General features: G+C 39.9%; 1 pseudogene across 1 annotated transcript; it reads left to right on the forward strand.

Moving 5' to 3' along the window:
- Nucleotides 1-382: 382 nt before the first annotated feature.
- Nucleotides 383-4,125, forward strand: LOC147387909 (cytochrome P450 CYP72A616-like; annotated as a pseudogene). Its single transcript, XR_015171089.1, has 5 exons — nucleotides 383-671; nucleotides 2,213-2,433; nucleotides 2,655-2,905; nucleotides 3,103-3,468; nucleotides 3,558-4,125. The product of XR_015171089.1 is annotated as a cytochrome P450 CYP72A616-like (transcript).
- The last annotated feature ends 12,148 nt before the right edge of the window (nucleotides 4,126-16,273 follow it).

The raw sequence follows: 16,273 nt of genomic DNA on the forward strand, positions 1-16,273 counted from the left end.
TTGGTCAAAGATATTTTTGAGTTTTCTACAGGGCTCTGATATAAAGTCAAAATAATACTAAAATATATGTTTTGAAAAGAATTTTAAATTCTAAATTAAAATAATCGATTTTAATATATTGACCTAAATATTTAAATATCCAAAATGTCTAAAAACTGCATATATCGCGCGTACCCACAACTAAAGTCATTTCCTACTTATGGCATTTTCGTACTTTATTGGAATCAAAGAAGAATTTTCTAGAACAAACTCCTATAAATAAAGGCCTCCTCTCTCACTCTGTCATGAAAAGTAACATCTTTTCTCTCTCTCTCTTTCTCTCTCATCTCAACTCATCTTATTGAGAGATTAAGAGACTGTATTTGTATTGGAGATTCTAATATCAAGGAAAGAAGAAATGGGAGAGATGGGTGGTGTGTTGGTATCTGTGGTGATGTCAGTTGTGATGGTGGTGATATCATGGGCCTGGTATTCTTTATGGTGGAAGCCTAAGAAGTTGGAGAAGTATCTGATGAAACAAGGAGTGAGAGGTCCACCGTACAAGTTTTTATTTGGAAATCTAAAGGAAGTCATCAAGATGATGAAGGAAGCTCAATCCAAGCCCATGCCCCTTTCCCATGATATCATGCCACATGTTGTCCCATACATTGATCATAACATCAAGAACTATGGTATATTTTTCTTATTCTTTTTTTTATGTTTTTTTATTTTTATTTTTTTTTAAATTTTTATGAATGAAAAATAGTTTTTTTTTTTTTAGTGCAATAATGACTAAAAAAAGAACCCCATATGTCTATGTAGGACCCCTCATGTATGTATGGCCGACATAACATACCTGACTTTAAAATCATGATAGGAAATTAAGACCACACATACAAGGGGTTTTCTTCTTAAGGTTTCTAGATTTGGATTTTTATCGATAATCTGATTTTTTAATTTTATTTGAAAAAGAAATGACCCATTTTTTAAGATCTTGGGATTTATGTTCTTTATGTTTTATGGCCTTAAAAGTTACTTCTATTAAAGTTAACTGTAAGATATTTCCTTAGTGCGGTGATAATCTTACTTACTCACATGGCTTACTCATCGACATCCCTGACAAGATCTCTGTGCCTCGGATACATCTTTTTAGGGGAAGTGTAATGTGTATCCCGAGGCATGCAGATCCACGGTTGAGAGATGTCGATTGAGTATATCACGTGGGTAAGTCAGATTATCACTATTCATTTCCATATGTTAGCTGTAAGATGTTGGAATATATTCCTTAACTTTATAATGCATTAAAGTGATTTTAGATTTTTGCATCAGTATCTGAATCGAGGTTTTGATTTTAGATTCTTAAAACAATTTCTAAAAATATTGTTTTAGTTAAATTAGATTCTAATTTTTATATCTCTTGTTTCATTTACATTTCAGTCATATTGTTTTAGTTAAATTAGATTATTATTATTATTTTTTAATTTAAGAAAGTTTATTTATTTATAAAATAATCCTAAAAAATATATGATCTTCGGATTTTGATGATACCAAAAGAATTTTTTGTTAGAATAGATTTTGTTTCACACTAAAATAGGGTCGACTAATGGATGCCAAATATTGTTAGCTAGATTTAAGATTTTCTGAAAAATATTTCCTACCTTTACTTTTATTTGAATAAGTGGTTTTAACAAGTTAATTTAACAGCTTAACATTCTCATTAGTTAACATGAAATATCTATGTATCAATGGTACCCAATCAACCAACTTATCCAAAATTGGAATCAATAATTTTTTATTCTAAACATGATATACTACCCTCAAACAATATTTGTGGATATCCATCAAACAAACAGCTATGATGGAAGGATATTGCAATAGATTCGTAAATGACAAGGAATCTTTAGCTAGGAAACATATATTATTCTTTACATCCATCTGTCGATCTTGTCTTGAACACAAATTTCAAAGTAGTCCATGTATGCAAGTGTAGGTGAGTTATAATTAGTCAAAAATAGTTATGGATCTGTAGCTTTCTCGAGGGATATTTATAGAAGTTTACATTTTTAATTTACATTGCCAAACATCTATTATTTTGGTTAAAATACTCAATATGCTTATTTTCCAAACTTATGTTGTTCAACAGAACTTAATGAAGTTATTCTCAAATAAAATGTTTTTACTTAAGTTACTAAAACATAATTAAAATTTGTTACTAATTTGGATATAAATGCAGGTAAGTTGTCTCTCAGTTGGTTTGGAACAATTCCAAGGGTGAACATTGTGGACCCCGATTTGGCCAAGGAGGTTTTGTCTAACAAGTTTGAACACTTTGGAAAGCCCCATGTGAACCCACTAGTGAAGTTGTTTACAGTTGGGCTAGCACACTATGAGGGGAAAAAATGGGCCAAACATAGAAGAATTATAACTCCTGCTTTCCATCTAGAGAAATTGAAGGTTGTTCCCCCTCCCCAACTCCATTTATTCATAATTTTTCATTTTCATTTTTTCCTCATAAATCCAATATTTTTAAGGTTAAAACTTAAGTAATTTACTTCTCATTGATTTAGAAAAAAAAAAATCTAGTAATTAATCAGTTCATGCCGAAAAAAATATCCACATTAAACTTTGAAGCAATGTTGATATTGATTGGGTTTTTCTCTCTGTGTTGGTTACAGCGCATGCAACCCGCCTTTTATAGTTGTTGTAGGGAGATGATCCAGTATTGGGAGAAGAAGGTAGCATCATCTCCAGACGGGTCGTGTGAATTGGATATGTGGCTAGAACTCCAGAACCTAACCGGAGATATCATATCTCGAACCGCTTTTGGTAGTAGCTTTGAGGAAGGGAGACATATATTCCAACTTCAAAATGAACTGGCCGAGCTTGTTATGCAAGTTGCTCAAACCCTCTACCTCCCGGGTTTCAGGTACAAACACACTTCTGTTCCCGTTAGATGATTGGATTGTCAAACATGATCTCCATGTGACCTGCCATAGTATATATATACACATAACATTCTTTCTCATGTAGACATTGTATACCCTTCAAATCATGCTTTAAAATGCTACATTGGCTCTGGTTCGTGTTGACTTATTGATCTTCATCGATGTTACTCTCATGCAGGTATCTTCCCACAAAAAGGAACGCTAGGATGAAACACATCAATAAAGAAGTGCAAGGTCTGATGCGACAAATCATCGAGAAGAGAGAGGAAGCCATAAGACAAGGAATGGCTACTAAAGATGATTTATTGGGATTACTAATGGAATCCAATCTTAGAGAGATCAAAGAACATGGTGACTCCAAGAAAGCTGGAATGAGTATTGAAGAGGTGATAGATGAATGCAAGCTATTCTACTTCGCCGGGCAAGAGACCACATCAGTTTTACTTGTGTGGATCCAGAATGGCAAGAGCGCGCAAGGGAAGAAGTCCTTGAAGTATTTGGGAAAAATGAACCAGACTTTGATGGGTTAAACCGCCTTAAAATGGTGAGTATTTTCTTCCATTACCTTTTCACTTGTGTTTGGGCATGTAGGGAGTCAGTCCTCTAAAGAATTTCCCGAAATCTTCATTGCAGGTAACCATGATTTTAAATGAGGTTCTTAGACTATACTCACCATTGGTAATGCTCAATCGACGTACTTCCGAGAGTACAACGTTAGGTGGGGTTTCTCTTCCACCAGGAATACAACTCGGAATAATGACACTTCCCATTCATCATGATCCTGAAGCTTGGGGTGAAGATGTAAAAGAATTCAAACCGGAGAGATTCTCAGAAGGAGTTTCAAAGGCTGCTAAAAATCAATCTTCGTTTTTCCTATTTGGTGGGGGGCCTCGATTATGTGTCGGACAGACCTTTGCCATGATAGAAGCAAAGATGGGTCTTGCTTTGATTCTACAAAATTTCTCGTTCAAGCTTTCACCCTCCTATGCCCACGCTCCTTGGGGTTATGTTATACTTAAACCCCAACATGGAGCTCAGATCATCTTACAAAAAGTCTGATTTCATCTTCAGAATCAGAACTACTTATCATGGTTTTCATGTTCAAGAGTGCTCAGAAATTCGACTAAGTTATCGTTATGCATTAAACACTGGATGCTTGTCCAACAATAAAACATATAATATACTCTTATGTTGGATTTAAAGTGCTTTTGCTAGTCTTTGTATCTTTCTTAATCACAATGTTATGTTTTCATTGAGCATTATAGCAGCTTAATTTATTGTTCCTTTCCCTATTTAATGATTTTATTTCCAAAAAAAGAAATCAAAATATAATTTGAATAAAGTGAAAAAAGTAAAAGGAAAAAAGAAAAAAAGAAAAAAAAAGTACAGTTAATGGTTCAAGATCATATTTAAATCCATTCTGATATGATAACTTAGGGTTTGGAACGAGGATACAGGATCTGACACGGACCAAATCCAATAATGGGTTCATTACATGAAAAAAATGGGTAAATTTGATGTTAAGGTCTATTGAATTTACCCCCCTTTTTTATTAAAAGTGTAGACACGTGATTTCGCCATTACGATGACCACATCTACAATGGTTTGGAGTCGCCACCATTCATTTTTGTAAGTGGGTGTGAATGGTCACCCAATGTGCATTTTTTTTAGAAAATGTGACATTTTTGGTATTTGGTGACTCTCGATGGATAAAGATGAATCAACCCTTGAGATTCGGGTAAGCGGCTCGGTTGGAGAAAAGGGAAGGTGTTAGGCACCATTTTCTCCCCACTAAATAGTGGTAACCTCAACTCAACTCGGTCATTTTGATTAAAAAAAAATACAAAAAACGATGTGCCACGTGTTGTGCATTTGTACCCTAGATAGGGGTTCATTTTCGGCTTGATCATAGGGTCATTCAATTGATAGAAATGACCCTTATAGACCTTTAGCCTTGGGGTCCATTCATCCTAAAAAATAAAATGAAGGGGAGAGGGTGATAGAAGATGGAGGAGGAGAGGGTGTAGAAGAGAGAGGAGGGGGGGATTGCCTTGAACCCATCTTGTATCTTCTTTCTTCTTTTCTTCTTCTTGAGTCCTTAGTATTTTATGAAAATACAATTCTTGTATGGTTGAAGGAGTAGAGAAGAGATGATGAGAGAGATGAGTGGAGTATAATATTTTTTTTTTGTATATGAGACTTGAGGAGGATTGGTGATGGTTGTTAGTAGTGAGAGTTGGAGAGAATTTTTGTAGTGAAAGTTGGGGGGGCCATTTTTGGAAAGAGGAGGAGGGTATTTATAGATGTTGAGGAGTTATTTTAGGGATATAATGAGGTGAAGTGAAGAAAAAGAATACAATGGTTATGAGTTTAAGAGAGAAATGGGTGTAATTTAGAGGAGATTTGAGGGTATTTAGCTAAGGGGGGTTAAATGGGTGAGTTTTGACCTAAATGGTTTGGATCCTACCCAACCCATTTGGGTGGAGTGTTTGGTGAGGTGAGTTTAAGATGGTGGTTGTGATTAAATGGTATTTGATTTAAGAGAATGGAGGATTTAAAGAGGTGGTTGATGATATTTTGGGAGGGTGAGGGAGATTATGCCATGTGTCAAAGTGGGTGAAAATGAAGGGTTGAGATATGTTAATGGGAGAGGTTGAGTGTTTGACTTGAGAGGATGGTATAGATTTAGGTTGTAGATGTAAGTTTTGTAGGGAATGAAGAGGGTAGATTAGGAGAGGTATAGGTTAGGGGTGTGGGTAGATGTGTTTGATTTGAGAGAAAATGTGATGGGTTGATGTGTGGGTAGATGGGATTTAAAGCAAATTAATGGGGTAGGTAGTTGGGTGAGGGAGGTGAGATGGGGTGATGACATTTGTCATCTTTGATGATCAAGATGGTGATTGGTTGATGTGGGTAGTGGTTGATGGGTTAGGGTTGTGGGTTTGATATGAATTGGATATGAATTTGGGCTTAGGGGCTTTGGAGTGTTTTGGGCTTGGGTTATGAAATGGTTTTGGATTTTAGGAATTGGTTGGGGGTTATTTTGGAATGGATTTTGAGGGTGTAGGTTGGTTTTAGATTTTTAGGTGATGTGAGATTGAGTTTAGGTTAGGGGGAGGTGAGAAAAATGGATTTTGAAAAATTGAGGGCTTGTGGGCCTTAGGTGGGTCTATGGTTTTTGAGGATTCGGAGGCGGAGCCGTGGTAGTAGAGAAGGGGTAGGCTTCCCAAGTCTCATATTTTTTTAATTTATTAAATTTTTTGTGATTTTTGAATTTATTGAATTAATCAAAATGCCACGTGTTGGCAAATTGGGCTTTTTAGGGCCGTTGGAGAATTTCATCGAAAATTTGGCATTTTTGGTTTTGGAAGCGGAGTGGTGAATATTGGGAAAGCGTAAGGTAGGCCGAGTCTTTTTGGGGGCCTCCTAAACCATTGAGAAGTCTTAGGGGCCTCGGTTTGGTCAAAATGTCACTTTTTAACTCTTTGGGCCTTTGAGGCCCGTTAGCTTACTTTGTTGGAAAATCGATATTTTGAATGGAGCGTGGTAGATGGGAGCATGCCAAATCTTTTTGGTGGACCTACTAACCCATTGAGAGGTGTTAGAGGTTTTGATTTGTCAAAAAAAGTCATATTTCGATTGATTTGGGCTGTTGAGGCCCGTTGGGAATTTTTATTGAAAAGTCTGTATTTTTGGGCCCTTTCGAGTTTGGGCCCGTTCAAATTGGGGTGTCTACAGCTGCCCTTCTTTGCAGGAATTGCGTGCAAAGAACTGTAAAGAATAGATTAAACCCCTATTTGCACGGGCAAGAGAACTTTGTAAAACACGACTTCGAATTTCGGATTAAATTGATGAATTTTGTGGACAATGGCGCCTCAAGCACGGGGTCTAACAGAGTTTTGCCTTATTAATTTCTTGATCTCGATGGCGTGGAGCTCGTGTGAGATCTTGGATTTGATGAAAATTTGATGAGTTTTTAAATCCGACTATTTTTTCGATCGTGTTTTGACAAATCAGAGTTGAGTGCAACTCGAAAAGGTTTTTGAAATTTTTTTTTCTTCGTTGCCTTCTTTTGTTGATCTTGCTCTGTTTCTATCATAAGCTAACCCTCTCAATTCATGCATTTTCCTTTGATACCTTTGATCCTTTCAACGGTGCAAGCAGTGAGGTTGTTAGCAGTCGCCACAAATCCAAGAGAAAGTTTTGCAGTTGGAACTGAATCGACCAAGACCTGTTGCATCGGTGCTACTCTCTTGCAGTATCAACATACTCTTTCACACTTCTTGATTTATTATCACACCAATATCTCTAGCTGGCATGTTACTAGTCATAACACTTGCCAGGCGTTCGCACTATCAATCTAAGGTAGCAACTCATCACTTTGTTCCCAATCCAAGGTCAGAGTTAATCAGTATTCTATATGTACTGTGAACTGCTTTGTCATCCACTTCTATATGTTCGACCCATATGACCTCGGAGTGACCATTTGGCATTTCTTGGATTAACCACCCTGATGGCCTTCTTCGACACCTTAATATCGGGCTAGGACACAAATGATCCAAGGAAACATCGACCACCATTCAAATCCCCTCGGCATGTTGTTTACAATACCTTACAAAGAAATTTTCTCAAATCAGAACCAGAGGTGAAGGGACTTGAAATTCTGCTGTCATCACTTGAAGGGCTCCATTGTAGTTTTCTGCTACGCTTGTTGGTACGACCTCAAGAGTCATTGCTCTTGAAACAATGCTAGAAAGTACGGTGGACTACTGATTCACATCCATAAGGATCTCAACAAGGTTAATGTGATTCATGATAACAAAGGCCGTTTCTCGATAAGCTTCTGACTTCAATCCAAATGGTTTTAGTCCAATTCCCCTCGGGAATGTTTACATGTACTCATCTTCACTTAGAATCTCATAAGTATGATCAAGACTATGTATTCACAATGGTTTCCTTAGTTGGACCATTCTTATAAACTCTTTCATTACTGCAACTACGAGCTCGATGATCAATGGTTTATTTGCCTCAGTTAGCCCGGAGAGTAATCTTAGAAGGGGCTCGCTCGGGGTCCCTGCTTCGATGCCTTTTGCGTCTTGTCTAGTGAGTCATGATGCTTCGGACGCTGAAAAATTGATGATGAGTCGGGCTGCCTGGATCCGTGCTTTGTAGGAATGCCTTGACTCTTTTTTTCATGATGTTTGATTGATTACGTTGTATTAACTCTTTTTGTATTTTCTTTTCATTACAAAATGTTGAAAGATTAATGCAAAGAAAATAGGTTTTGTACTTACTTGGCCTCAGGTGTATCTAATGCTTTAAAAACTTGAAATTTGAATAAGTCCTAGAATCTTCATCACCGGCCAAAATAGTAGTTTTTCTTTTTTTGAAATTTTATGAAATATCTTTATCAAATGAGTACGATAAATTCAAAGTTTGTAAAACTTTTGGTTGCGACGATCTTGGTATTTTTGCCAATCATAGAGGATATAAACGTCAATTACTCTTTTGATTCCTTTAGAGTCATTCCCAGTGCCATGGTATTGGAAGACTATTTTGGGTCTCGGGATTTTAGAAAGATTTTGTCGTTCACAATTTATACTCTTGCGGGCTAGGAGTTGTTTTTTTTATTTTTTTATTTTTTATTTTTATTTTTTTTTAACCTTTATTGCCCCTGATGCCAATTACGATTTTCATCAGACCCGGTTTTCACATTTTTACGCATCGACGTCTTTTTGGGATTTTCATCGTGCTGGTGGCTTTAATCTTACCATAGTCTGATTCTTTTACTCATAGCGCCCTTTCAGGTTTTCACTATGCCCTTTCAGACCATGCTTGTATTTTTTTAGATTTTTCATTACAATTATTCTTGGAGTCTCTGTGTCTTAGTGGCTTGGTGACTTAAGTTGAGCTGCAAGATCGATTACTCTACTCTTGTAGTGGCACTTTTTCTTGAGTAATAGATCTAGATTCCCCTCTCGAGCTTGCTAACGACTATTCGTGGTTCGACAACTCAAGTTGAACCGCGAGATCGACTACTTTACACTTCGAGTACTTTTTTTTTTCGAATATCCGATCTGGATTCCCTTCTCAAGTCTTCCAACGACTAACAAGACTTTGAGGTCCGGACCAAGTTGCAAGATCATTGGTGCTGCCACTGTCATTATGTTGTCTTAGAGCATTTCCTGATCAAAAAGGACTTTAAGTAGGACAAAATGTTGGCTTAGGCTTATGGTAGTGGAAGGTTACAAAAAGGTTAAGGTCTGGGTCTTAGTTTATCTAAAGTGGAATAAACATGGGGTTCGTCTATTTTTGTTTCGGAAAAGTGATCTATGTCTCCTCCCAGCATCTCTCGAACTTATTTAGGTTGGAGATTTGGGTCGAGCCAAGATCAAGTGTTCGAGTTTTTGACTTTCTTGATTTTTTTGTATTTTTAGCCGTTCACAGTTTATCCTCATGCGGGCTAGGAGTATTTTTGATGCTTTTGATTTTTCTATTTCTTTCTGATCTTTTTTTTTTTTTTGTAGTTGTTGACTTACCCCAGTCTTAGGTTAAGAAATGAACGTGATGGCTCAAAAGGGTTGACTAGGGTGTGATGGTTTGTTTGGGATAACAAAAATGACCTTTCGTCATCTCAAGGTCAGGTCTTAAGCGTAATATTTCTTAACAGTGTCAGCATTGATCGGTTGCGGGAAGACTTGTCCGTCCATTTCTTTGAGAATCAGAGCTCCTCCCGTCATTACCTTCTGTACGATGAATGGTCCCTCATAGTTTGGTCTGAACTTTCCTCTGGCGTCTTCTTGAATTGGTAGAATCTTCTTTAAGATCAGGTCTCCTGGCGAGAAATCCTTAGGCTTAACTTTCTTGTTATAGGCACGAGCTATTCGTCGTTGATAGATCTGTCCATGACAAATGGCCGCAAGGCGTTTCTCTTCAATCAGATTCAGTTGATCAAACCGAGCTTGAATCCATTCAGTTTCATCTAACTCTGCTTCTTTTAAGATTCGGAGGGAGGGAATCTCAACCTCTACGGGCAAGACTGTTTCCATTCCGTAGACCAATGAATACGGAGTTGCCCCAGTCGAAGTTCTGAACGAAGTTCGGTAGGCGTGTAGTGCAAAGGGCAACATGTCGTGCCAATCTTTGTATGTAATTGCCATCTTCTCGATTATTTTCTTGATGTTCTTGTTGGCTGCCTCGACTGCTCCATTCATCTTAGGTCTGTAGGGTACAGAGTTGTGATGGGTGATCTGGAAGTCTTCGCACATTTTGATCATATCTTTGTTCTTGAAGTTCTTAGCATTGTCAGTTACCAATCCGTTTGGAAGTCCATACCTGTAAATGATGTTGTTCTTGACAAACTTCATGATGTTGCTCTTAGTGACATTGGCGTATGAAGCCGCTTCTACCCACTTGGTAAAGTAATCGATAGCAACAAGGATGAAACGATGCCCATTTGCAGCTTTTGGCGAGATCTGCCCAATGATGTCCATGCCCCAGAGTGAGAAGGGCCAAGGAGTGGTCATATTATGTAGTTCTGAAGGTGGGGCATTGATCTTGTTGGCATATATTTGGCATAGATGGCATTTGCGGACATGCTGATAGCAGTCACTCTCCATTGTCGACCAATAGTATCCCATCCTCATGATCTTCTTAGTAAAGCATATGACCATTCATGTGAGGTCCGTAGACTCCTCCATGTACAGTCTCAATTAGTCGTTTCGCTTCTGTTTCTGCCACACACCTAAGTAAGATCTCATGGTGCTACTTTTTGTACAGAATACCGTTGCTCAAGAAAAATTGTCCTGCTAACTTCTGAATGGTCCTTCTATCATTTGGCGTTGCGTCTGAGGGGAGCGTTCGATCTTCAAGATATGCCTTGATGTCAGAATACCATGGCTTTTCTTCAGCTTCTTCTACTTCGACGGGTAATCAATAGGCTGGCTCATCTTGAATTCCAATCTCAATAGGGTCGATGATTAAGTCTTTCGAGATGTTGATCATAGAGGCCAGTGTAGCTAGTGCATCTGCAAACTGATTCTTAGCTCTCGGCATGTACGTGAATGAAATCCTATCAAAGCGCGAGCTTAGTTCTTCCAGATACTCGTGGTAAGGGATCAGTCTCTGCTCTCGGGTCTTCCATTCTCCAATCGTCTGATAGACTACAAAGCTTGAATCTCCGAAAATATCGATTTCATCTACCTCGAGATCCAGTGCTGCCTTCAACCCTGCTATGCATGCTTCGTATTCAGCCTCATTGTTGGAACATTGAAATTTTAGTCTGATTGCGATTGGCACGTGGGATCCATCTGGCTTGATCAGAACTGCCCCTATTCCGTTTCCTTTCTGATTGGCTGCTCCGTCGAAGTACATTTTTCAGCCTGGTTCATCATTATCCTCTTCAACCTCAGTGATCAGTATGGCTTCATCAGGAAAGTTTGTTTTTAATGGCTCGTAGTCAGGCAACGGGTGCTCGGCTAGGTGGTCGGCGAGTGCTTGTCCTTTGATGGCTTTTTGAGTGACATAGGTGATGTCAAACTCAGATAACAATAGTTGTCATTTTGCAGTGCGACCCGTTAATGCTAATTTCTCGAATAGGTATTTTAGGGGGTCCATCCTTGCTATTAGCATGGTCGAGTAACTCAGCAAATAGTGACGTAGTCGTTGAGATGCCCAGACTAATGCGTAGCAAGTCTTCTCAAGCGTTGAATATTTTGCTTCGTACTCGGTAAATTTCTTGCTGAGATAGTAGATGGCCTGTTCTTTCCGTCACGATTCATCGTGTTGCCCTAGCACACACCCAATTGACGTTTCTTGCACCAAGATGTACATCAACAAAGGTCGCTCTAGAGTAGGAGGGACTAGTACTGGTGGATTGAGCAGATATTGCTTAATCTTGTCGAACGCTTCCTGACAGTCCTTGTTCCACTTCTTTGGCGTGTCTTTCCTTAGTAGCTTGAAGACTGGCTCACAGATAGGCGTGAGCTGAGCAATGAAACGACTAATATACTGTATCCTTCCCAAGAATGCCCGAACATCTCTCTCTGAAATGGGTGCTTTTATCTCGAGGATATACTTGGTTTTTGCCGGATCTATCTCGATGCCTCTTCTGCTAACGATGAAACCCAGTAGTTTGCCCGATGTTGCCTCGAATACACATTTTGCAGGATTTAGCCTTAAACTGTATTTCCTCAGCCTGTCAAACAACTTCTTTAAATTTACCAGATGATCTTCTTCAATGTCGGATTTAGCAATCATGTCGTCTACGTAGACCTCCATTTCCTTGTGGATCATATCGTGGAATAGTGTGGTCATTGCCCGTTGGTAAGTCGCCCTTGCATTTTTCAGTCCGAATGACATGACTTTATAGTGGAAAGTACCCCATGGTGTGATAAATACAGTCTTTTCCTGGTCTTCTTCCGCCATTTTTATCTGGTTATAGCCTGGAAAGCCGTCCATGAACGAGAACATGCCATGCCCTGCCGTACTATCGACTAGAGTGTCGATGTGTGCAAGTGGGAAATCATCCTTAGGACTGGTCTTGTTTAGGTCCCGATAGTCAACACACATGCGTACCTTCCCATCTTTATTGGGTACTGGGACGACATTAGCCAACCACTCAGGATACGTAGAGACTGCAAGAAATCCGGCTTCGAACTGTTTCATGACTTCGTCCTTGACCTTGAGGGTCCATTCTGGTTTTAATCTTCTCAATTTCTACTTGATCGGCTTGCTTCCGGAGGCAATTGGTAGCTTGTGCACAACAAAATCTGTGTCCAATCCTGGCATATCCCTGTACGACCATGCGAAAACATCTTGATAATCTTGTAAGAGTTTGATCATTTCTTCTTTTTGTTATGACGTTAATAAGGCTCCGATTTTGACAATTCACGGGTCCTCTTCGGTACCAAGATTGATTGAATCTGTATCCTCAATGTTTGGCTGAACACCTTTCTCTTGACGTTCTACCAAGTCTTTGATTTCTTTAGGCGGGTATTCCATTTCGTCCTCAGACTCTTCTTCGATCCCCATGAGGTCAAAGTCGAGTTCAAGATCGAAATCATACTCGTCCGTTTCAAACTCTGTTTTATCTGGGTACTCATTTGATTGAGACATATCCCTTGAAAACTCTTTTTTTGGCTTTTGGAAAATATATATTTTTTTGTAACTTTGAAAGCTTTTTGATTTTTTTGACTTTTGAGAAATTTTTGATTTTTTTGTTTTTTGAGGAATATTTGTTTTTTTGTTGATTTTCGAATAACTGAAATAAGAAGAACAATCATGCGAATTCATTAATAAAGATAGGGAGCCCTCAAAACAGTCTTTACCCGAGGACGAGGGCTCGTTATGATCCTCGGGCAAACTAGATTCGTTTAACGGCGTTTTTTTTTGGAGGCCTCAACAGCCTCAAGGGTCAATGGGAATTCCTCCCAATTGTTCAAAACTTCACCTTCTTTGAGGGGGCGGATGAGATGTGAAAGTGATGTGTTGGGTGATTTGGTTGGTGATTCAGAGATAACCATGATCTCCGATTGATTTTTGTCAAATGGGGGCATAGTCCCTCCCAAACTCGATGGGACGACGACTGATGCCCAGTCGATGCCAGTGGGGAAGGGTGATTTTTTCTCTTGGCTCACGGTGGTTTTCACGTCGGTGGATTCTAGAGTTGTTTCTGATAGACTTTCATCGGAATCCCCATTGAATAAGACATCAATGCCTTCTATGAAGGATGATTGGGACTCAACGACTAAGTCTTCTTGACTGTGCTGGAGTTTGAAACTCACTTTCTTCTTTCTGGCTAGCTTTGTTGACAGTGGTTGTGAAGGACTGTCAAGTCTGACTTGTGATTTTGGGAAACTGACGCTGATATGAGGAATCCTACCCAGATTCCAAACATTAGGCTCACGATTTTGTTTTCTAGCTAACCGGAGTTCCCTTTTTTTGTCGTTCATTTCCATAATATCTTTTTTCGTGGGCCTGAATCCCAAACCAAAATAAGGAGTATGTTTCTTTGCTTCAACTGGTGTAGCTTTCCCTTTTCCTCCAGGTCCTAACCCTTGCTTGGGTCGATAACCTGCCTTTTTCAAGACCCAACCAATCATCAGATTTGCCCTTGATAATTCTGCCTTCACCTTCTCTTTCCCTTTTTCAACGTGGTTAACAGCAGCAAACTGATAAGAATGATATAACGCCTTGTCTTTCGTCATCTCTATGTTAATAAAGGGGACGTCCGGAGCTCTCCCAGCTGGAATCAAGTTTTCTACTAGTACAGATATCATCCTCTGTCCCATAATAAATTTGACTCTTTGATGCAAAGAGGAAGGCACTGCCCCAGCAATATGAATCCATGGCCTGCCCAGCAGCAAGTTGAAAGTTGTAGGTATCTCCATGACCTCGAATGTTACCTCGAAGGTGCAGGGTCCTATAGTGATTGGTAAATCTATCTCTCCCAGAGAGTCTCTTCTCGAGCTGTCGAAACCTCGGACAACCTTATTGTTAGGTTTAACATGCGACCAGTCCGCATTAAGTTTTCGAAAGGTTTCGAGAGGACAGACATTGAGGGCTGAACCATTATCGATTAACACTCTAGCAACCATCATGCCGTTGCACATGACCATGATATTTAGTGGCTCGACGTGCCCCCGTCCCTCTGGCACGAACTCACTTTCTGTGAAGATGATGGGGTTGGGAGCCACGATTTGACCCACCGTTCGTTCTAACTGTGCCGGCGAAGTAGTTGTAGGTACATGCGATTTTCCCAGAATTCTCAACAATGCTTCTTGATGTTCTTCTGACTTTTGTAGCAGACCCAAGATGCTGATTTGAGCCGGCTGTTTGTTCAGTTGATCCAAGACATTGTGCTCACTCTTACGAATGAGTTTAATGAAGTCTGCTGCTTCCTTGTCTGTCACCTTTCTTGTTTTCTCTTCTTTGTCCTCTTCGTTTATCTTGCCCCTGCCATTTTCCTTTCTTTTTTTCTCATTCACTGTTTCTTTTGTTTCTTCCCTGATGCTTACCCCTTTTTCTAGCAACTTTTGGCACCTCCCTGCCTTTGTCATATGGCCAATGTCAGCTACCATTGCTTTCTTCATGGTTTCAACCGCTGCGGTTGTGGTGATGGTAGTCTCGTAGCTCCAAAGAATTGCTTGGTTGGAGCTATAGGGGAATGGTTTAGGTGAGCGGATGGTCATTGGAGGTGGGTCAGGTTTAACACTGAGAATGAGGGGTGGTGGTGATGATTTGGATGTGGTGATAATAGAAGGAGTTGCATGAGGAGTTGATGGCGTGTATGGAATGATGAGTGGTGGACGTGAGGGTGAAGTGTATGGTATATGAAGGGGGGGTCGGGTTGATCCCGGAGAAGTTGACAATGTGTAGGGTATAACAAGAGGAGGTCGGGCTGAACTTTGATGGCTTAGTGATTCGTAAGGTATAACTAAAGGTGGTCGGGTAGTGGTATTTTGATTAGTGGGATGGTTGGTGAGGTCAGACAATCTGAGAGGTTGTAGTGAATTTTGGGATGAGTTTGTTGTGTGGTGGTTGACTGTGCTGATTGTTGGTGCTTCTGATTGCTGAGTTAGGTAAACCCTGATTTTGGACCCGATAGGTGCTGTTAAATCTGAGGGATTGAAGTCGAGTTCTCCACAGACAACATTTACCCTGTGCCCACTCCTCTCTCCATTATGAGTAGGTAGGGGATTTTGGTTGATGTTCTGTTGTTGGGTGGGTTGGCAGGCCCATCTAGGATGAGAGCCTTTCTATCAATCAGGTTCTGTACTTGATGCTTGAGCTGCCAACATTGATCTGTGGAGTGCCCTGGTGCACCTATGTGGAACTCATAGAACAGGTTAGGGTTGTACCCTGGTCCTTTTGCAGCCTTAGGATTTGGTGGACGTTTTACCAGATATTCGCCTCTGAGTAAGAGTGGCAGTAATTCTGATAGTGTCATGGGCAATCTGGTAAACACTCTGTTTACCCTGTTAGGTCGTGCCTGCTGGTTCTGCCCATACCGTGGTGCTGGTTGTGTTTGCAGAGGAACTGTCTGAAAGGGATTCTGCGGTGCTGGAGCCCAAGCAGCTCGAGGTACTGGCGCCCAAGGGACTTGTGGTGCCTGCGGCCTCTGAACTGGTGACTGAATGAAAAGAGGTTGGCTGGGTTGTACATTGTTGACTTGATTTTCCTCTTTCTTTTTGGCAAAAGGCACGAACTTCTTCTGTGCCTATGTCCCTGCCGCTGCGCTTAGGGTTGTGAAGTCAAATATTAAACCAGTCCGGATCCCGTCCTCGACCCGGTCTGCCACTTGAACTAAATTTGAGAAGGTGCCTGTGGTGTGTCCAACCAGATGAGTA

This window comes from Akebia trifoliata, chromosome 13 (genome assembly GCF_017979445.1).
Source record: "Akebia trifoliata isolate Shusen 1 chromosome 13, ASM1797944v1, whole genome shotgun sequence".
NCBI lineage: Eukaryota > Viridiplantae > Streptophyta > Magnoliopsida > Ranunculales > Lardizabalaceae > Akebia > Akebia trifoliata.